The following is a 22,563-nucleotide window of genomic DNA, read 5'->3' on the forward strand; positions in this document are numbered from 1 at the left end:
GGTATGTGCAGACAGAGGCATTCCCTGAGCTCTTCAGCATAAAAACTCAGGTGAGTGCTGTGGAATCTTGCTGTTCTTTTACAGCTGCAGGAGTTGGAAGAACATCTTCAGCATGAGCATTCAATTTGTGACTTGAAGATTGCTCTGGAAAATAAGGAAAGAGAAAAAAGAGATTGTTTCCAGAGACTGGAAGACCTCCTGTTGGCATCTTCTGGGAGAACTATTGCAATGAAACACCTGGAGGGACGGATACAGTGGTAAGAGAGTGGCACAGGGGACCAAGGTGTCTGCTGCTGTCTGGGGTGGTGAAGATGCTTCTGTTTGTGCTTTGCCTGCTGTTCTTTAAGAATTGGTGCTCTGGTGGTTCCTTGTAATAAGAACTGTGTTTCTGTTTAAGCCTTGAAGCTAAAAATGCCCGACTGCAAGCCACAGTTGTGCAGCAAAACAGTACAATTGAAACCCTTCTGCAAGGCTCACCCCTGGTAAGCTGCTCATAAACTGCTGTCTTTTTCCCAATTGCTGTGGGGCCTTTGGAATATTTTTATTTTTTTCTGGGTTGATGTTTGGACTCGGTGATCTCAGAGCTCTTCTCCAAATTGTGGGATTCTGAAATCCTGGCCAGGAGCAGAGGGGCTTCTGAAAGTGTTCTCTGTGTTATTCTTTCCCTAGAGCAAAGTGGCAGGGTGAGTGGGGGAATTCCTTCTTTGAGGAAGCTTTTTCTCTATCCTGTTCTGTCCCACAGTGTTCCTTCCTTAGCAGCTTGGATAAATAAGTGCTGAGAGGGAGGGATTCTTTCTAAATAAGAAGAATTCTTCCCCGTGGTAGCTCCTGGGTTCTCCCTTGGTTGCTGGAGGATGCACAAGTGCCTCAAGGAGTAAATCTGTGCCCCCGACATTGGGCACGTTGAAAAAAAAAAAAGGTTCCCTTTTTAATTTGTGGTGGGTAAAAGTGTGCTACCTGCTTCAGGAGCAGGCAGCTTCCCAGGACAGAATGGAAGAAATCAGAGCCCACGACCACGAAGCAGAGAGAAAGCTGCTGCTCAGCAGAATGGGAGACCTGAAACAGGAATTAGAGAGTGAGAAATACACCCTGAGAGAGAGCATTGTCCTAAAGGAAAAATATGAAAAGCTGTATCTGGAGGAAGTGAAAAAGAGAAGATGGTTACAAAATGAACTGGAAAGGTAGGTACATGCTTTTTGGAGTGGTAACAAGAGTTTCCTTTTTTCCTCCTGTGTTTTCCTGCTAGGGTTCCTCTTCTACATCTGGTCAGCATTACATCTGTAAGCCTGAGATGGCATATTTGTGAGGAAGGTTCCTTTAACCCTCCCTCTGTCTTAATATCTCTTGAGCATTCCAAGACTAACACCACTAATCGTGGAATTAATGTTGGTGGTTTTTTTTTAATTAATTGTACTTTACCAGTCAGCCTTTTTGCCAGTCTCTAATAATTTCCTCCTTATATTCAGTGAGTGGCAAAAAAAAACCAAACCATGAATTTTATGTCCTGTACTGTTTGAATAAGGATGTGCCCTACAGAGAACAGAATTTAATTCTATGAAGGAAGAAAGTGAATATTTTTTTTTTCTGGCTTCCATTTGAGGCTTATGGTTTGAACTTTCCATGGGAAAGGGTGTTGTTGCGCAGGTGTTCTCTGCCTTTTGGAAAAAGCTGTGTAAGCACAGAGCATTCGCAGATTTGAAGCTCTCATGCTGAGAAGTCTCAAGTGTTGGTTGCTGCTCCTCGTGGGAAATGTGACTGCTGAGAAATCCTAAAAAAACCCTCAGCTGTTCAGGGTGTGGTCACTCCTAATCCCTTCAACTTTCACAAGTTGAATAATAACCAAAGACCTGGGGGGGTGGGGGGAGGGTAACTGGGCCAAAGTGACTCCCAAAGATAACTCTTGGTACGTCTCTGATTTTTTTCAGAGTTGAGGAAAACCAAGGAAAAGCCAAAAGAAAGCTTTGTGGGAAGCTTGTTCTTTCCCTTTCCATCAGTGAAGATCTGGATGTCAGTGCTGGGCAGTGTCTGGGACATTCTGGGAACACTCTTTCTCTAAGTTCAAGTTTAGGAGGAAGCTTCCCAAGTTCACCCACAGGAACAGAATCCTTGGGGAACAACATTTGCACCCATTATGCAGCTCAGGTAAAAAATGTGAAATCCCACCCTTAGCATCTGTAAGCCAAGTTGTGCTTTTTAACCTTAAAGTTACAACTCGTTTGTAGTGATTACTCATGGTGTAACTCCTCCTCATCACAACACTCCGCATCTAGGTGTGGTAGGGGTGAAGAGTCTTGGTTTTGAGGGTTGTTCTCTTTTCCAAGAGCACTCAGGGTTTTGAGGAGTTTTTGAGGGCAGTGGGAGCTTAAAAACCTTGCAGAAAAGGGGGCAAGTGAATTAATGCTTGGGAAAAAGGAAAGAGCTGCCAGTTTCCAAGGGGCAGTCTTTCCCTTTTCTCCTTTTCTGCATAAGGAAAAAATAGAAGTAGAAATTTAGAGCAGTTTGGCTGAGAGAAGAGCAAGAGGGAGAGAGGATGTGAATCAAAATCACCTCTTTGCCTTTGCTTGGGTGGGGGCATCTCTTTCCATTGTTAGCTATTGGCTTGTTGGGTGGGAAATGTGATGAAATATTCTCAGGAATCGGGTCCCTTGGCTTTCTGTGGAAGTTGGCTGAGAGGTGGAGGTGTAGAGCAGCTGCTAAGGGGAGAAGATGAGGTGCATGTCCTGTGCCCTGTGTGCCATCTGCTTTTTCTGTTTTGAAAGTCTGAGAGTGACAGAAAGAAAGAGAAGGAAGAGCTGAGCTGCCCTCTCCAAGTGCATCTGGACAGAGAGCTGGAAATAAACATGGAAGTGGAGGAAGAGTCTGAGAGGTGGGGCATGTTCGTATCCCTGAGTACAATTCAAGCTGAATTCAATTTGAATGTAGAACTGGGTGTGCAGAAGAGTTGGTGAGGAAATTCCATCCTCATCTTAGTCCTAGCAAGACTCTGCTCTCCATGAGATGAGAGCTGCCAAAGGAGGTTTCCCTGCAGGGAAAAATCTGAATTTTTCCACAGGTGAAATTTGGAGCCTCCAGGTGTGGCATAGGAATGCTGGATTTTTGTCTCAGTAATTTCTGTTAAAGACAAAATTTCTGTAATGTTTACACAACAATATGTGAAAAAGGCTGCTTGTTGTTCCTTTGCTTCATTGTTTTCTTCTCAAATGTGCTTTGTAGCTCTGAGAGCTTCTCAAGCATTAAACAGATGGTAAGGGAATTTGGGGAGCGAATGTCCCTGCATGAGTTGAAGAAAGAAATAAAGGATGTTTATTCTGAAATGGCCAATGAAGTTGCTAAAATGAACACAAAGGTGAGCTCTGATTTGTGTGAGGCTTTTTGGTGGTGGTGGTGTTTTTTCTCCTGGAAAAACTCTTACTCTTTCCCAAGGCTTCTTTTCACATTGTTAATTTTTTTGTTTGTTTTTTTTTCTGAGCTGTGTTTTGGAATGGATTTGGCTTTCCATGGTGCTGCAGCAGTAGATGAGTGTGCCCAAAGTTTTTTCTTCTGGAAAAACTGTCTTACTCTTTCCTAACGCTTTCCAATTGCTTCCCTGGGCAGGACGCTGTGAGGTGATGCAGAAAATGTTGTGGAATTTGTTTCAACCCTGGTTTCAGCCCAGTGGAATTTGTTTCAAACCCTGGCTTCAGCCCAGCCTTTCCCTTCTCCTGGGCACCCAAAAAAGTGCTTTTTGAGGTGGTTATTACTGTTTGAGTAGCATGAAAGAAAAGTCCCCTGCCCTGGCAGGGGCTCATGATTAGGCCAAAAGTTTCTTGAGTTTTTGTCTTCCAAGAGAAAGAGTTATTTTGGATGACAGGGAAGGTGATTACATCGAGGCAGAGTTAAATAGAATCACAGAAAATTATTAAGGGTTGGAAGGGACCAGCCTGTGCCAGTGCTCTGTCACCCTCACAGGGAAAAAAAAAAAAAATCTTTTTATTTATATGGAACCTCCTATTCTCAAGCATTCATTGTCTCTTTTCCTGTCAAATAAATCAAGGTTCTTCCTTCTGTTAGAGCCTCTTTCAAGTGCCCACCGTGCCAGTTTCCTCCCCTTTTAATGACTGACAGGATATCAGGTTTGATGTTCAATAGATACAGAAAATTTTGCTTCTGGAGGGGGGAAGAGAAGGACAGAGCTGTAGGTGACCATTGGGACCTTACAAAAGGCTGATATTTCCTGCGCATTTTTTAAAACAGACTGCAGCTTTCACCTAAAGAGGAGAATACATCTTTGTCCTTCAGTAAAAGCCATCTTCTGAACTAATATTTAAAAATTTCTCAGTGTAGAGGGAAAAAAAAGATGGTGTGTTTCTCAGTGCCATAACGAAGCTTGAGTGTGTTGTAAAAATTCCTCTACAGCATGAGAGGTGGTTTTTGTGCTGAAACCAGGAGGTTTGGCTGTGTTTGACTTCCTATGAGCTTTTCCAGTGCTTTTCCAGGAAATGGGAAAATGGGGAAAATGCTGCCAGTTTGGTGCCTACTGCAGGAGAAGGGCTGGGAACCTGAGGAATCCTATCAGAAATGATGTTATAGGTGTTCTTGATTAAAAGGAAGCCCCTGGTTTCACTCTGATTTTAATACTGGGTCAGCAGATGATAAATCCAGTCCGGGTGCCCAGCCCTTTACCAATATTTTTTCTTCTTTTGGCTTCTGCTGAGTTCCTTTTCGTGTGTGTGTTTTTTTCTGTCTACAGCTCGACAAACTTTCTTGCCAGCTGAAAGAAGAGCCTAAGGCAGGCAGGATGGGAGGAGAAACACAAAAGTGGACCAGCAAGTGGAGATGAACACCCTGAAAAATACAAATACACCCTGAGAAAGAGCGTTGTTCTAAAGGAAAAATATGAAAAGCTGTATCTGGAGGAAGTGACAAAGAGAAGATGGTTCCAAAATGAACTGGAAAGGTAGGTACAGGCTTTTTGGAGTGGTAATAAGAGTTTCCTTTTTTCCTCCTGTGTTTTCCTGCTGGGGTTCCTCTTCTACACCTGGTCAGCATTATGTTTGTAAGCCTGAGATGGCATATTTGTGGGGAAAGTTCCTTAAGACACTCTGCCTTCATTAGAACTCTCTTAATTTCTCTTGAGTGTTCCAAGAGTCACAGCAATGATCATGGAATTAATAGGGTTTTCTTCGTGGATTCTGTTTCCAAAGGGAATGTATAGCAAAAAAGATGAATTTCATGTCCCTTATTGAATAAGGAGAGGCCCTGCAGAGCACAGAATTTGATTCTGTGAAGGAAAAAAAAAAAAATGTCTTTTTTTGGCTTCTATTTTATCAGTTTGTCTGAGGTTTCAGCTCCCCATGGGAAAGGGAGGGTAGCTCAGAGTTGGTTTTCTCTGTGTTTTGGAAGAAGCACAGAGCATTCACAGGTAGCTTTGAAGCTCTCGTGCTGAGAAGTCCCAAGTCCTTGGTTTGATTGCTAATATATAAGCTCTCCAAAACCCCTCAGGTCAAATTCTGGGTTGGGTCACTCCTAATCCTTTTTTCAGAACTCAACAAATAATCAGAGACTATGAGTAACTCTGCCAAAGTGTTCCTGCCAGAGATAATTCTTGGGATGTGTCTGAATTTTTTCAGAGCTGATGATGAACTACCAAAAGCCAACACTGCACTCCATGAGAAGGGCATCAGAAGAAGCATTTCAGTCACAAGCAGCTTGGAGAGCAGAATTCTGGGTCCAAGTCCAGCTCAGCTTTCAACTCACCTGGGACATCCTGGCAAAGAGTTTGGCACTGAACAGGAATCTAAGTCCAGTTGGTGGGAATCTTCATTTGATCAAAGTTCTCCTTCATTGCAGTGCTGATATTTCCCAGAAAGACTCTGATGGGCTGATAGATGAGGATTATGCTTTTATTCACAGCTATTCCAAGCCTCCAAACTTAAAAATTTGCTGTCGGGTCACTGATCACGTTATTTCCTTACACCTCCCACTCCACAACAAGCCCCATGTTCTTCTCCTCAGGATTTATGCTGCAACCCTCCAAGCTGACCAAGTCAAAAGTCAAATTCTACACCAACCCTGCACTGCCTCCCCCAGAAAGTTCCTGCAGGGAAGTTTTGTGCTGAGCAGAACCTCACCATCCCCAAAACTCTCTTCCAACAACCTGGAAGCATCCTGGATCCAAGCACTGGCACCTCACTGACTGTGTCTTAGTGTGCCAGAGAAATGTTGGCGATGTCCGTCATAGCTGAGCGATGCCTGGTGCAGAATGTTCTACAGACCACTGCCTTGTGCCATGCAAACTTACCCTCTGCTTGAAGCCCAGACCTAAGAGGGGTGGCATCCCAGGGAGGAGGCTCAAAGTGAACCATCTTCAAAAGGTACAGTGAGAAACAGCTTCCAGGTAAACCTTCAAGCTGGACTTTTAGATCATCCCATAGATCCCTCTCCCGAAGCGAATCCCCAGGGTTCTCCTCAAAGAAAACCAAAGATTGGAATCTCACCCAAGAGCTCCCGGAACTGTTGACAAAGAAGAGAAGCTCTAAAATTTCCCTGTCTTCCAAAAGGTAGAGTGAGAAACAGCCTCCAGGTAAACCTTCAAGCTGGACTTTTAAATCATCCCATAGATCCCTCTCCTGAAGCGCTTTGGCAACACATTAAAAAGAGCATCCTGCAGTCCTCTGAAGAATCCCCAGGGTTCTCCTAAAAAAAAACCCCAAAGATTGCTTTGAGGAAAACAGCTGAGAGATCCAATAATTGTTGACAAAGAGAAGAGAACCTCTAAAATTTCACTGTCTTCCAAAAGATGCAGTGAGAAACAGCTTTGATGAAAACACCACGGTGCAGTCATCAGCACCCTGTAGAAGAAGAAAGAAAAGTCAAACTGCTCACACTACTGAACTATAACTCTGCTCTGCTTTGCTGGAAAAATCCTTGGAAGAATACAGTGGTTTTCTCTGGAGGTGAACTTTCCATGTGTCATGACCAGCAAAAAAAAAAAAAAAAAAGCCTATAGGAAGCCTCTGACAACTCTGGGGTGCAGGTATGTGAAGCCAAATATTTTGAATTAGAGTCCAGACTGCTAAGTAACATTATAGAGTAAATGGAGAGTAATTACAGAGTCAATTATAGAGTAAGTTATACAATAAGGTAAAGAAAATTAGCAGAAAGTGACTAATGGTGATGGCGGAGTCATTCAGAGGAAGGTGGTGTTTCTGTCTGAAGTTAGGTACAGTTTTCTAAGGATGGGGAAAAATCTTTTCCACGATGCTGGGTATTTCCTGCTGCTTTATTTCCAGCTGGGCTATGTTGTTCCTGCAAACAATGCAGTCAAATGCATTTTTTTTTCCCCATACAAAATACGCGTTGAAGTGAAGAAGGAGATTTGTCTGTAAAAGGCTGATGTGTGTGACTAAACATACTTGGTCTTCCTCTTTGTAAGAGAAAACTCATGCAAAAAAAACCTTGGAATTTGGTGACCTTTGATGCTTTCCCTGCATCTGCAAAACATGTGTGTGTTGGGCCATGCTAAGAAGTGTTTGAAAAGATTTTTTTCTGAGGGTATTTCTGAGGGGAATAGGGCAGGCATGTTGGTGTTGGGCATCTGGGGCAGGGCTGGGCAGAAGGGTCTGAAGTCCTGTGTAACACCTCAGGGGAGAGTGGAGCACATTATTCCAACTTCTGGGACATGGTTTAGTGGTGTTGGTTTCCCAGTTGGACTGGAGGATCCTAGAGGTTTTTTCCAGCCTTAATGATTTTGTGGTTCTGTGATTCTGTCCCCATAGGAGGCATTGGCCCAGCTCCAGAGGGAAAGCCAGCTGGCTTCCATCAGCTGCTGTACAGGGATGCTTTAATGACATTTTCCACAAACTCTGCTGAAAAGCAAGTTTCCACGCTGGAAAAAATGAGCAAGGAATTAAAGGCCAAGTGTGCTGGTCTTAAACTATGAGGCTGAAAAACTAAAAAAAAGGGAGGTAAAGGACACGCTTTTTGCAACGTTGAGGGCTCTGAGCAGTGTTTTGCTGTTCATGACTGCATTCTGTCTTTTGGGACCTGCCTGTTCCTCAAAAAAGTCAATTTCAGCCACTAAGCTTTCTCTTCTCTGTTTTGTGATGTGCAGCAATCTTTAAATTTCTTCTTTGTGGCTGTGTTAGGCTAATTAACTGGTCAGAAGACTGATTAGAATGTTAAAGTTTTTTTCTGCAAATTCCACCAGTCCCAGGCAGAGGGTTTAAAGGTTGAAAAGTTCTATACCCATTTTGTTCATTTTTATTTTCTGGAAAACAGGAACTAGTCCTGTTGAGTAATTAGACACTGTTTGTCTGTGAATAGTGATGTGAACAGTGCTTTAAAATTCCATTTCTTTCTTCGTCTGAACCCCGGAGTGATTGAGTGAGGTGAATACCTGCATGTGTCAGATAACCACCTTATTCTTCATTTTTCAGTTTCTTTAAGAGGGAAGAGGGGGAAGAACTCCAGGAGTGCTGTCAATGGTTTTCCCCTGTGAATCACTTTACATTTCTAGTGCCAAAATACCAGGTTCCTTTGGGAGATGGTAGTTCTGTGGGTGGCTGGAGGAAAGGAGGGACTGTCCAGATTTATGAAAGTTGTTACTCTAAAATTACCTTGGTATTAATTTAATGTATTCATTTAATGTAAGCAATATTAATTTAACTTAATGTATTGGTTTAATTCTTTGTAGAATGTTGAAAGAGACCAAAGAACCATCTCATACAAAGTCCTGCCTTTAGTCACCAGAGTAATATCTGCAGTCAAACTATGGCTCTTGCATCAAACAGATTGCTTTGAGTTTTGTTAAAAAAAATAACATGATTCAGTGTATGGTGGTGTATTGTTCAAAAAGTATAACATTATCTATAACATATATTATTTTTTAATGTATTAGAAAACAGAAATCTCCATGAGCTGCTGCTGATAGTTTGGAGGTGCTGACTGCTGGTGGCAGGCAAAATTTTCCTACTTTTTGAATTCAAGACAGTTGTAACTGTATAATCAAATAAGTTAAAAGACAGAATTCATGTTCTTATAACTTTTTTCATGCTTTTTTCATAACTTTTCTTATAACCATTTCATCAGGGCAATGTCAGAGAGGTGACATTGGAAAGCTCTCTGTGGCAGAAGTTCACTGGAAGTTGCTACGAGGCGCTGCAGGAACCTGGAGGAAGCCAACCTGGGCTTGGAAAAGGAATTGGGAGAGGTTAAATCCAAGGTACATGAAGTTGTCCCAGAATTCCAGAGCAAACTCCATTCACTGATTGCTTTGAAGCTTTAGTGCTGAGCAGCCCCAAGTCTTGGTAACTCTTTCAGGTTTGACTGCTATGATACAGGCTCCCCAGAACCCTTCAGGTCAAACGGGTTTGGTCATTCCTAATCTGTTCCTGCCAGAGATAATTCTTTGTGTCTTTGTGTTTCAGAACTGATGAAAAAAAAAAAAAAGGAAAAGCCAACAGAAGGCTTCGTGGAAGAGAAAAGAACACGCGTGGAAGTGGCTGCAAATCCAGTTCACCATTCAACTCATCTGGGACATCCTGGCACCAGTCTGATTCTGAACAGAAGTCCAGTAGGAAGCATCCCCAGCTCACCCATAGGAGCAGAATCCTTGATGAACAGGATTTCCTCTTCTGCAGACAAGGTAAACATTTTGAAATCCCATCCTCAGCTACTGCTGAAGAGCATGTGTATGCAAGGTTGTGCTTTTTAGCCTAAACTTACAACTCATTTGCAGGGATTACCCATGGTGTGTCTCCTCCTCATCCCAACACAACATCTAGGTGTGCTAGGGGTGAAAAGTTTGGGTTTTGAGGTTGTTTTCCAAGAGTGCCCAGAAACCAAAGATGATGCCATAGGATGGTTCCAGCTAAGCTTCAAATTAAATTTTCTTATCTAGGATGTATGACTATAATAAATAAATCTGCAATAAATCTCACTTTATACTTCATTGTGGGAGATCCACTGTGTAGGAGGCATTTGGGTTTTTATGGGGTTCTCCTGGAGAAGCTGTGAATTTGGTCACTGCTCTTCCTTTAGTCCTGGAGAGAGGGCCCTTCCCTCCCCTCTGCTGGTTTATGGCCTCATTTCTTTGGCCCTTGGAGTTACTGCCTGGTTTTGTGTGGACTTGAAGAATGTTTTAGAAGTTTAATATTGCACTCATGTTAATGGTGTGTTTTCTGTATGATTCTAGTACAAGTGGATCCTGGATGAATTTGTCTCTGAAGAACCTGGACATGGTAATGTGTCATGTTAGAGTAAGTAAAAAGATGACTGCTCCTAACTCTTGAAAGCAACATCTTGAAAGCTGTTTAGTTCCTGTGCTAAGCACAGGGTTTTTTCTGCTAGCTTTACACTTACTTGAACATGGCAAGTTTCTGCTCTGTAGAGCTCTAAGCAGCTGCCTGAAAAAAAACCCAAAACCAGCACAAAGGAAACTGACCTATTTCCTCCACACAGGTACACTTAGCTAAAGCTGAAGTCACCTTTCACTGGAGTTAATCCTGAATCACAAACATAAAAGGAGCCCTACACAGAGTTTCACAGACTTCAGCCATCACTTCTCCTCCCGTGTCCAGTGATTGCCTTCAGCACTGACCCATAACACACCCCCTGCTGTCAGTTCTTGGTCTTTGCTGCCCTTTACTCATTGCTTGTGTTTGTAGCTCCTCTGTTTCAGTCTTTTTATTTGAATAGGCAAGAAGAGGCTAATCAGTGACAAAAGTTCTCCTTTCTTCAGAGAAAGATCACTCAGTAGTGTTCAGGCAACTGTCAGGGGAGTTGAATGTTTGTCATCCATGGCATCAAACATGTTCTGTGACGTGAGGCCAGATGCCCCAGGAGGAATTGCACCTATTTTGTAATGATTACTCCAGAGTCACAGCTTTGCAGTGACTGGTGCTGTTTCAAAGCAGGAAGCCCCTGAGCCAATTTCCTTCTGTTGCTGTCTGCTTTTAATCACGGAGAGTGTTCAGCTCTGGCTTCGTAGCCGTAATGTTCTGACAGTGACCTCTTTGCCCCTCTCTCCTGTAAAAGTAACGTCAGGAATCTTGTCTCTTTTCTTCCCAGACACTGATGAACTTTCAACTACATCTTTGGGAGCTTGTTCCATATCTTGTGATGGATCAGAAGACATGAAAATATCTTTCTGTCAGTCTGAATAAATGTTCTGAGTCTGTTGGATGGATGACAGCCCTGTTGGCTTTCCCTGGTGGTTTTTTGATGCGTAGTCCTCTCCCTCTCCCCCTTCCCTTTTCCCTCCTCTCCCATTGTCTTCCCTCCCCTCCCCCTTCCCTTTTCCCTCTCCCTCTCCTCTCCCTCCCTCTCCCTCCCTCTCCCCTTTCTTCCCCCTTCTTCCCCCTCTCCTCTCCATTCCTGTGTAGTCCCCTCCCTCTCTCCTTTCCCACTTTTCCCCTTTTCCCCCTTTTCCCCTTATCCACCTTTTCGCAGTCCCCTTTTCCACATTTTTCCCTCTTTCCCCCTTCTCCCTTTCCCCCCTTTCCCCCCTTTCCCCCCTTTCCCCCCTTTTCCCCCTTTTCCCCCTTTTCCCCCTTTTCCCCCTTTTCCCCCTTTTCCCCCTTTTTCCCCTTTTCCCCCTTTTCCCCCTTTTCCCCCTTTTTCCCCCTTTTTCCCCCCTTTTCCTCCTTCCCCCCCTTTTCCCTCTTTCCTTCTTTCCCTCTTTCCCCCTTTCCACCTTTCTCTTTCTCCTTCCCCTTTCTCCGTCTCCTTTCTGCTTCCCCTTTCTCCTTCCCCTTTTCCTTTCCTCTTTCCCCTTCCCCTCCCATTACCCCCCTCCCATTCCCCCCCTTCCATTCCCCCCCACCCATTCTCCTTTCCCTCCCCCCACCCCTCCCTGCCCATTCCCTTCCATGCCTTACCCTGCCCTCCCCTCCCCCCCCCAACTTTCCCCTTTTCTCCTTTTCCCCTTCTCTCCTTTTCCCCTTTCTCCCTTTCTCCCTTTCTCCCTTTCTCCCTTTCTCCCTTTCCCCCCTTCCCCCCTTCCCCCCTTCCCCCCTTCCCCCCTTCCCCCCTTTCCCCCTTCCCCCCTTCCCCCCTTCCCCCCTTTCCCCCTTTCTCCCTTCCCCCCTCCCCCTCTCCCCCCCTCCCCCCTCTCCCTTTTTCCTTCTTCCCCTCCTCCCCCTCTTCCCCCTCTTCCCCCTCCTCCCCCTCTTCCCCCTCTTCCCCCTCTTCCCCGCTTCTTTTCTTCCCCCCTTTCCCCCTTCTCCTTTCCTCCTTTCTCTTTCTCCATCCCCTTTTCTCCTTCACCGTTTTCTCCTTCCCCTTTCTCCTTCCCCTTTTCCCTCCCTCTTTCCTCTTTCCCCTTCCCCTCCCATTCCCCCACTCACCTTCCTTCTTTCTCCTCCCCTTTCCACTCCCCTTTCCCTCCCACTTTCCCCTCCCTTTCCTTCCCTTTTCTTTTTTTCCTTTCCCTGCCGTCCCCACCCTCTCCTTTTTTGTAATTTTTGTAAATAAATTGATTTGGATTTTGGTTTTAAAGTTTTCATCAGTCTCTGACCCTTATTTCTTGCTGCTACCAGTTCTGCTCCTCTTTACCCTTTTTCATTTTCTGCACACCTGCTTTTTGAAATGGAATAGAAAAACCCCATATTTCTGAAGGAAAAAACATAGCCTGCTTTTCAAGAGTGCAGAAAGGGCCTTGGAAGTAGAAAGACTGCTCCAGAAATCACTTGGGCACGAGCAATGTGATCGTGTCCTTTGCTGCGTGTCTGGCATGGCTCAGTTTGGAGTGCCAGAGCTCAGCTCCAGTTCCCTGTTGTGGGCCAGAGGGTTCATTTTCCTAAGGAAAGCACATGGACAGTGTATTTCTTCCCAGTGCTTTCTGATGCCACTCAAGTTTCAGAGCCTCATTCTAAAAGAGGCTTCATGGCAGCTCTGCTCTAGAGCTGTCACACGTGGCTCCACACCGAGCCCTCTGATCTGCTCCCTTTCCTTCAGACACAACTCACAGCAGCAAATACTCATCTCACCATCTCCCTTTGGGGATCCAGTCAAAACTTGTGCTGCCTCTGCACAGAATGACTTCTGCAGCCTGACCAGCACCCGACAGACACATCCTGCAGAGGGGGACAGGACTTTCCTATTTGTCAGACAGAAAGAGGAATTTGGATATCCCCAGAGAGAGCATCTCTTCAAGAAACAGGCAGTAAGCTCTAAGGCACAGACAGCTTTGCCATTAAGGTCTCTTATGGAGAAAAGAATTCACTCCTAAATACTTTTGGTGGAAGCATTGGGTCCCTGCAGAGAAATCTCTGGGGGAGTCCTGTTCCCAGCGGGTCCCACAGCCAAGCAGAGAGCATCCCTCCCTTGGTGGTCTGCAGCTGGGACAAAGGACCTCATCAGCAGGTTTTCCAGTCTATTTGCTAGTTTGTGCTTCCTGTATCTATGGTATATCTCTTTATGTCACACCATACCACACTGTCAGTCATTCTGAAGTTAAGAGGATATCATTTTATTTGTGCAGACCTCTGCTTAGTGAGAGGTACGGCTAAAATCTAAGCCAGGTGTGTCCTGGTTTGGGCCAGGATAAAGGTAATTTTCTGTCTTGTACTTTTGCTTTCTTTGCAGCTGCTCCCCACAGACACTGCTGCTGTTGAGAAAGCCAACGCTGCTGCTGTTCCTGCTGCAGACACCACAGCCTCTCCCTCTTGGCACACACAGATACTTGTTGGCCCTGGGAGTGGGAGAAAAGGAAAACCATGGAAATGAGAAATGAGCCTGTTCCAGGCAGGTGAAGGACAAAGAAGGGATTGCTGAAGCAGAGTGGGCAGGGGACAGAAAGGGATGGGGTGCACCTGAATGCCTTTAGAATGCCCTTTGCCATGCTCTACTATTGTCCTGTTGTAGCCAGACTGGTGATGTCACCCACCCAGGTGGGTGATGTGGTGGGTGGGAAGTTCAGGAGATGATGAGGGTCACAGTGCCATCAGTGATCCAAAGTCCTCCTGGCAAGCAGTGACAGTGCCTCAGTGTCCAGAACTTGTGCCAACACTGTTTCCTGTCTTTATAATCCCCCTGTGGGGTGGGACAAAAGGCACTTTCACCCCCTGTGTGGATGAAGACACGCTGGGGACGCCCTTGAGCAACCTCATCTGGTTCATCCTGCCTTGAGCAGGGCACTCAGACACGGAGATGCTCAGGGGTCTCTTCCAGCCTGAGGTATTCTGTGATTCAGAATGATCTGGAGAATGATAGCGGGAATGATCTGTAGGATCATGGAGCAGGAGGAGCACGGGAAGCTCATCCTTGAGCAGCTCCAAGAGACACTACTGTTGAATGAGGCTGATGCTGTGGATGGGATTAAGAAGGGAGTTCCATGGGGACAGGAGAAGGGTTGGCTTCAGTTGAGTGGAATCATGGAATCATGGAATGGGTTGGATCGGAACTAAATGATCTTGAACCATTCCGACCCAACCCATTCCATGATTCCATTGTTCTTTGACACAGTCCCAGCCAGTTCCAGGCCTGGGCATCTCCACAGCCACCACCAGGGCTTTGTGATGCAGGGTCTGGGTCCTGGACACCATTGTCATGGGGGTCTCCATGGTGACCATATCTAGGAGAGCACCTCCCTCAGGAGTCAGCAGCTGCCCTGGGTGCTCATGGAATATCTGTGGCAGAAAATGCCCAAGATGTCCATGGAGAAGGAGGTGGAAGCCTGCTCCCAGCCCTCCACAAGACCCCAAGGTCAGTGACTGAAGGAAGGGCTGTGGGGAGAGGGCAGCTGTCCCCTGCAGCCCATGGAGGAGCACAGAGGGGCAGATGTGGATCTGCAGCCCTGGAGCACCTTGCACCAGGGTGATGTCAGTTATTAACTGAAATACATAAAATTTTAGAAAAAAGTTACATTTGAGCAATGTGAGCATGTCTGGGGAAAGGGTCAGGAACGTGAGGTTGCTTTTGTCTCTGTGTCCAGATTTCTAGTGAGTTGGCTTCAGTTGGGTGGGAGGTGTCCCTACCCATGCATGCAGGGGGTTGGAACAAAATGATCTTGAACCCTTCCAAGCCAATCCATTTCATGGTTTTATGATTCTGTGACATGGTCCCAGACAGTTCCAGGCCACCAGGACTTTGTGATGGGGGAGGTGCAGTTTTTCAGCTGTTCCCTTTACAGCTGAGACCCAGGCCTGATGAGGAGCCATGACAGCATCTTCATATTCTCGTGCTTTTTTAATCCCATCACCCACAGTTGGTTCCATTTCTCCAGGAACCCATAACATTACTGATAGTGTATGGTTAAATGGGGATGGTGCAGCATGCACAAACCTTTGCCTCCCAGGCTTAGAGCATGGCATGTGATAAGGATCTACAGACTCATCATTGTATAGATCACATCTCATGCAGATATTTCTTTCATATCCAAGTGTGGCTGCTTTGACCTGTGGGCAGTTTATTTCCACTTTATAGGGATATTTCTTATGTGTATGAAATGTGTATACTATGTGTATCTCCTAGGTGTGTGAAACAACACTGTACCATGTACCACACTGTTGAAGACCATATCACAACTATGGTTTGTAAGCAGCTGTTACCAAGAATGAACCACAGAGCAACACTAATCCCAGATAAAAAGCCACAGATCACACCCTGCATACCAAAGGTACAGCAGGACTGGTTTAATTTCCAACCCTGTGAAATTTCCAGAGAAAATAGCTTGATTCCCACTCAGCGGAGCCATCTGGGTATCCTTCACTGAAGTCAAAATTCAAACTGTTCATATAAATGAGTTGAATTTTCAAATGGGCTCTAGATATTTAGCTTAAGGCCCACATTTGGTGCCAATAAATCTGTCAGGGTGTTACACTTGGCCGACAATTAACTGAATGACAGAAGCTCTCTATTAATGCCCCTCCCTACCCTGATAAAGAAAGGAGAGAGAATAAGGGAGAGAGACTTATGGGTTGGAAACTAAACTACACAGCTTTAATGAAACAGTAATGATAAAAAGGAAAAATTACTATGGCTGGACTCCTGGGGTCAGCAGGCCTGGTTTAATTCCAGATCACTTGTAGTGGTGATGGTGGGAAGGTGTTTGCCATCTTGGGTTCCTCTCTCATTGTCCTTCAGTTTAAAGCATTTCTAAAGCAGTTTAAAGGAGCTGCAGGCATGGACAGTGTAGGGCAGCCTGCAGGAGAGGTGGCCAAGGGCTCTGGAAGGCTGAAAGGCCCAACAGGACCAAGGGCTTTGTCACCCCAGACGTGGCAGCTGCCTCAAACACCATGGTCTACCAGGAGGAATTTTGTCCTGGGGCTCTGGACTTTCTTTCCCCTTCTTGGGGAGGTCAAGATGTGTCTGAATTTTTTTTTTATTACACGTTTTCATACTCCACTGTCCCTAGGAAGAGTCCTGACTCATAAGAGAGGGATGGGCTCTGCCTTCCCATTGCCTGGGTTTCAGAGTTTGTCCTCAATGCTGCATTAATAAATAAATAATGAAAAATCTTTGCTTTCAGAGCCACCTATACAGAATCTTTGCCTCCCTGCAATCATGGCCTCCAGTGATCTGCTCTAACAAGGCCATGGGGAGGCTCTGGCAGCAATGGTCCTCAGTGGGGCCAAACAATGCTTCAAGGTACTTTCAGGTTCCATTCTGACTTCTGGAGCAGTTTGTTCATTCGTCTCTCAGCACAGATATTCTCATCTCAGATATTAAATAGAACTGGGCTGAGAGACTGATCCCTGGGGGACAACACTAGTGACCGGCTGCCAACTGGATCAGCACCATCCAGCACCACTCTCTGGGCTCGGCCCTCCAGCCAGTTCCTAACCCAGCACAGAGTGCCCCTGTCCAAGCTGTGGGCTGACAGCTTTTTCAGGAGAATGCTGTGGGAGACGGTGTCAAAGGCCTTGCTGGCCAAGTAGACCACATCCACAGCCTTCCCCTCATCCACCAGATGGGTCACCTGATCATAAAAGGAGATCAGGTTGGTCAGACAGGACCTGCCCTTCCTAAGCCCATGCTGGCTGGGTCTAATCCCTTGTCCATCCTGCAGGTGCTGTGTGATTGTCCCCAGGATGATCTGCTCCATAACCTTGCCAGGCACTGAGGTCAGGCTGACGGGCCTGGAGTTTCCCGGGTTCTCCTTCTGGCCCGTTTTGTGGATTGGCGTGACATTCGCCAACTTCCAATCATCTGGGGTGTCCCCAGTGAGCCAGGACTGTTGGTAGATGATAGAGAGAGGCTTGGTGAGCTGTTCTGCCAGCTCCCTCATCACCCTTGGGTGGATCCCATCAGGTCCCATAGATTTGTGGGGATCCAAGCAGCTCAGTAGGTCACTGACTGTTTCCTTCTGGATTGCAGGGGGGCTGTTCAGATTCTCGTCTCTTTCTACAAGCTCAAGAAGCCAGCTGTCCTCAGGATAACCTGTCTTGCTGTAGAAAATTGAGGCAAAGAAGGTGTTAAATACCTCAGCCTTTTCTTCATCTTGGATAACTATATTGTTATATATAGTCCAGTAGAGAATGGAGGTTTTCTCTGCCCCTCCTTTTGCTATCGATTCATCTGTAAAAGGACTTTTTGTTATCCTTCACAGAGGTGGTGAGATTCAGTTCAAGTTGTGCCTTTGTCTCTCTAATTTTCTTTCTACAACACCTAACTATATTCCTAAATTCTTCCTGAGTAGTTAGCCCTTTTTTCCACAATCGGTAGGCTCTCTTCTTAACCCTAATTTCTTTCAAAGTCTCCCAGTTCAGCCAGACCGGCTCGCCTTTTCGGCACACCAGGACAGCTGCTCCTGTGCTTTCAGAACTTTCTCCTTGAAGTACGTCCACCCTTCCTGGACCCCTTTGTTTCCAAGGGCTGTTTCCCAGGGTACACTCTGAATCAGTCTTCTGAATAGGCCAAAATCTGCCTTCCGGAAGTCCAACATAGAGGTTTTATTGACAGCCCTCCTTGCATCCCTGAGGATTGAAAACTTGATTATTTCGTGACCACTGTGTCCCAGACATCCACTGACCACCACATCTCCCACCAGCCGCTCTCTGTTTGTGAACGGGAGGTCTAGCGGGGCTCCATCCCTGGTGGGCTCATTCACCGGCTGGAGCAGGAAATTATCCTCTGTACACTCTATGAATTTCCTAGACTGTTGACCCCATGTCCATCCCATGTCAACAAAACCCTGTGATTGGCCTGAACCCCCCTGTTAATCACGTGTTAATTACATGTTAATCACATGTAGATCCCATGTTGACCCTGTGTTGTTCCCATGTCCCTGTGTCACAGTTTAACACTGGCCCGTCAATTAAACCGATGGCAGACGCTCTCTATTAATCTCTCTCTCCTCCACCATAAGAAAGGAGAGAGAATAAGGGAGAGAGACTTATGGGTTGGAGACTAAACTACACAAGTTTAATGAAACAGTAATGAACCCATGAATGGGTTTGCCTTTGCCTGATGCAGGATAAACCCAAACTGTTTTCCCTAGCAGATTCTTTTCATGCACCACAGGCACTTTGTCCCCATCTACTGTGTGTAGAAGATCTGACTGAGCAGGACCAGCTCGATTGATGGAACCCCTGGTATTAACTAACCAGGTAGCTTTTGCCAAGTGCTTGTCCCAAGTTTTTGAAAGTTCCACCACCCATTGCCTTTAAGGTAGTTTTTAACAGTCCATTGTACCTTTCAGTTTTACCTGAGGCTGGTGCATGATAGAGGATATGGTATATCCACTCAATACCATGTTCTTTGGCCCAGTTATTATTAAGACTGTTTTTGAAATGAGTTCCATTATCTGACTCAATTCTTTCTGGTGTACCATGTCTCCACAAGACTTGTTTCTCTAGGCCCAGAATAGTGTTCCGGGCTGTGGCATGAGGCACAGGATATGTTTCCAGCCATCCTGTACTTGCCTCCACCATTGTAAGCACATAGCGCTTACCCTGGCGGGTTTGAGGCAGTGTGATGTAATCGACTTGCTAGGCCTCCCCATACCTATATTTTGACCATCTCCCTTCATACCACAGAGGTTTCAACCTTTTAGCTTGCTTAATTGCAGCACATATGTCACAGTCGTGGATAACCTGCGCAATAGCGTCCAAAGATAAATCCACCCCTCGGTCACGAGCCCATCGAGATGTTCCATCCCTGCCTTGATGACCTGAAGCGTTGTGGGCCCATTTGGCTAAAAACAGTTCACCTTTATGGTCCCAGTCCAGATCTATTTGGAACACTTCAGCAGCCTCATCTGCTCTTTGGTTGTTTTGATGTTCCTCAGTAGCTCGATATGAAGGTACGTGGGCATCTACGTGACGTACTTTTACATCAAGTTTCTCTAACCTAGCAGCAATGTCTTTCCATAGTTCAGCAGCCCAGATAGGTTTGTCTCTACATTGCCAGTTGTATTGTTTCCACTGCTTTAACCAACCCCATAAGGCGTTTGCTACCATCCATGAGTCAGTATAGAGATAAAGTCTCAGCCACTTTTCTTGTTCAGCAATGTCCAAAGCCAATTAGATGGCTTTGACCTCTGCAAATTGACTTGATTCACCATCTCCTTCATCTGTTTTTGCAACTAGTCATGTAGGATTCCATACGGCAGCTTTCCACCTTCGATGGCCTCCTACCAGACGGCAGGATCCATCAGTGAAAAGAGCATATTGTTTCTCATTCTCTGGTAGTTGATCATATGGTGGGGCTTCTTCAGCCCGTTTTACCAGTTTTTCTGGTGTCATTCCAAAGTGTTCGCCTTCTGGCCAATGTGTTATTGCTTCTACAATTCCTGGACGATCAAGTCTTCCTGTCCTAGCTCTCTGTGAGAGTAGAGCAATCCATTTACTCCAGGTAGCATCGGCAGCATGATGGGAAGATTCTCTACCTGTGTGCATAAAACCCAGTAGAGGTAATCGTGGCACTAGGAGGAGCTGTGCTTCAGTACCAGTCACTTCTGAAGCAGCTCTAACTCCTTCATATGCGGCCAGTATCTCTTTTTCAGTGGCTGTGTAATTGGCTTCGGAGCCTTTGTAGTTTCGACCCCAAAATCCTAGAGGTCGGCCTCGAGTCTCTCCTGGAGCTTTCTGCCAGAGGCTCCATGTAGGACCATCACCTCCATCTCCGGTGTAAAGCACGTTTTTAATGTCTGGCCCTGTTCGAATTGGTCCAAGGGCCATTGCCTGCACAATCTCCTGTCTGATACTCTCAAAAGCAGCTTGTTGATCTGAGCCCCATTTAAAGTCTTTCTTCTTCCAGGTAACCTCGTAGAGAGGTTTCACAGTCTGATTATAAGAAGGAATATACATCCTCCAGAAACCAATAGTTCCTAAGAAGGACTGAGTTTCTTTTTTGGTAGTTGGTGGGGCCATAGCTGTTATTTTGTTAATCACGTCCATTGGGATGTGGGGACGTCCATCTTGCCATTTCACTCCCAGAAACTGTATCTCTTGTGCAGGTCTCTTGACCTTGCTCCTTTTAATAGCAAAACCAGCCTCTAGAAGGATTTCAATTATCTCCTCACCTTTCTCGTAGACTTCCTTTGCTGTGTCACCCCACACAATGATGTCATCGATGTACTGTAGATGTTCTTTTTATAGCTGAGACCCAGGCCCGAAGAGGGGCTGTGACAGCATCTTCACACTCTCGTGCCGTTTTAATCACATCACCCACAGTTGCATCCACATCTGCAGGAACCCATAGCATTACTGATAGTGTATGGTTAAAAGGTGGTGGTGCAGCATGCACAAACCTTTGCGTCATGGGTTTAGGGCACGATACGTGATAAGGATCTTCAATGTCATCAGCATTATAGATCACGTCTCGTACAGCCAATTCCTCCAGATACCTGATAGCTTTTTCAAGTTTGGATTCTTTGACCTGTGGGCAGTCTATTTCCTCTTTATAGGGATATCTCTCCCTTACAGCTGCCAAGAGTCGTTTCCATAGGCTGGTGGTTCCAGCCTTTTCCCCAAATGCCCGATCAATACCTGCATCTTTGGCCAGGGATCCCAACTGTCTGGCTTCCTTCTGAGTTAATGTTATGGTAGCAGCCCCTTCATTCCAGCATTGGAGTAACCAAGAGAGAAGTGGTTAACCTGAAAAACGGCTGTAGTCTTTTCTCAGAGTACGCAAGTCTCTCATGGAATAGGACTGAGCAGATTCTGAGTCTGAGTCCTCCTCAGCTGACTCTGCTTTAGAGTCTCTTCTAGCTGCTCTACGAGGAGAGGCAGTATCCTCTATCTCCTCTGTCACCTGGTCGTCTCATTCAGACGTGGAAGGGTTACGGCTCTTTTCTGATTTCCATTGTTTTCCTTTTCTCCTAGTTACAGGGTCAACAAGTAACTGTGTGGGATGAGGGGGAGAAGCTGTGGTGTCTGCAGCAGTAGCAGCAGCAGGGCTCGTTTTCTGAGCAGCAGTGTCTGTGGGGGTAGAGACAGGAGCTGCAGCTGTAGCAGAAACACTGGCGATGCTGGCCGGCCTTATCTGAGTTGTGCCCTTGTGTGAGGTGGGGCAAGAAATGGCAGGAGTGGGGGTGCTCTCTTTATGAGGTGTGCTCGTTCCCCTAGTTGTAGTTGTCGTATTCCTCACCAACATATGATAGCACATAAAAATATTCACAGACACCTGAACAACAATGGCTACAAGAATCAGGAGGCTCAAAACTATAACAAGCATAATGCCATTTTGACAAGAATCCATTGAACTCAGCCCAAAAGAGGTATATTTCCTCAAAAGAAGGCTGAAAATGTAATTATTATCAAAGTTCTTAACCCTTATATGAAACACCACTGCACCATGATATACATCAATATTGAGGACCATATTGCAACGATGGTTCTTAAGCAGCTCTTACGATTGAAAAACCACATATTAACAGCAATTCCAGCTGCAAATAAACAGATTGCATACCCTAAGTATCAAAGGTACGGCATGATTGGTTTAATCTCCAACTCTGTGAAATTTCCAAAGGAAAATTCCCACTAATTCCCACTAATTCTAATTCCCACTCGACGAAGCCATTCTTCGACTGGAGTTGGAATTCAAACTATTCAGGCAAATTAGTCAAAATTTGAACTGGACTCGAGCCGATTAGCTCGGGCCCCACGTTGGGCACCAATAAATCTGTCACGGTTTAACACTGGCCTGGCAATTAAACCGAGTAACAGACGCTCTCTATTAATCTCTCTCTCCTCCCTGATAAGAAAGGAAAGAGACTTATGGGTTGGAAACTAAACTACACAACTTTAATGAAACACTAATGATAAATGGGAAAAATTACTAAATATATACAAATATACTAGAAAATGGATACCACATTCCTTCCCCCCTCCCCCCCATAGCTCTCACATCACCACCAAGTCTGCAGGACAGCTCTGGGAAAGTCCAGGCTGGACTCCTGGAGTCGGCAGCAGTCGGGAACTGGAGGCAGGAACACACAGATCAGAGCTGGCACGGATCAGGACCACAGGCAGACGAACGGGAGGGATCCTTCCAGGATGCCAGGTGAAGGAAAGGAAGCAGGAAAGGCAGGAAGGGCAGGGAGCCGGAAGCTGGAGGCAGGAAATCTGGCTTGATCCTCGTGATCCATCAGATTATACAGAGGATGATGTATATGGGATGGAATATTCTGTTTGGTCA

At 45.7% G+C, this 22,563-nt stretch overlaps 1 protein-coding gene and 2 long non-coding RNA genes across 3 annotated transcripts in view; all 3 read left to right on the plus strand.

Annotated features, from left to right (window-relative positions):
• LOC139790750 (ankyrin repeat domain-containing protein 26-like) overlaps positions 1–22,563 on the plus strand; it is a 678,272-nt gene that overhangs the window by 409,972 nt on the left and 245,737 nt on the right. The gene's annotated exons all lie outside the window — the stretch shown is intronic.
• Positions 1,955–3,278, plus strand: LOC139790764 (uncharacterized). Its single transcript, XR_011723625.1, has 3 exons — positions 1,955–2,142; positions 2,760–2,866; positions 3,214–3,278. It is a non-coding gene; the product is annotated as an uncharacterized lncRNA (long non-coding RNA).
• On the plus strand, positions 9,102–11,172 carry LOC139790755 (uncharacterized). The gene is made up of 4 exons (XR_011723616.1): positions 9,102–9,202; positions 9,408–9,625; positions 10,175–10,238; positions 11,050–11,172. It is a non-coding gene; the product is annotated as an uncharacterized lncRNA (long non-coding RNA).

This window comes from Heliangelus exortis, unplaced genomic scaffold, assembly GCF_036169615.1.
Source record: "Heliangelus exortis unplaced genomic scaffold, bHelExo1.hap1 Scaffold_135, whole genome shotgun sequence".
In the NCBI taxonomy this organism is placed as follows: domain Eukaryota; kingdom Metazoa; phylum Chordata; class Aves; order Apodiformes; family Trochilidae; genus Heliangelus; species Heliangelus exortis.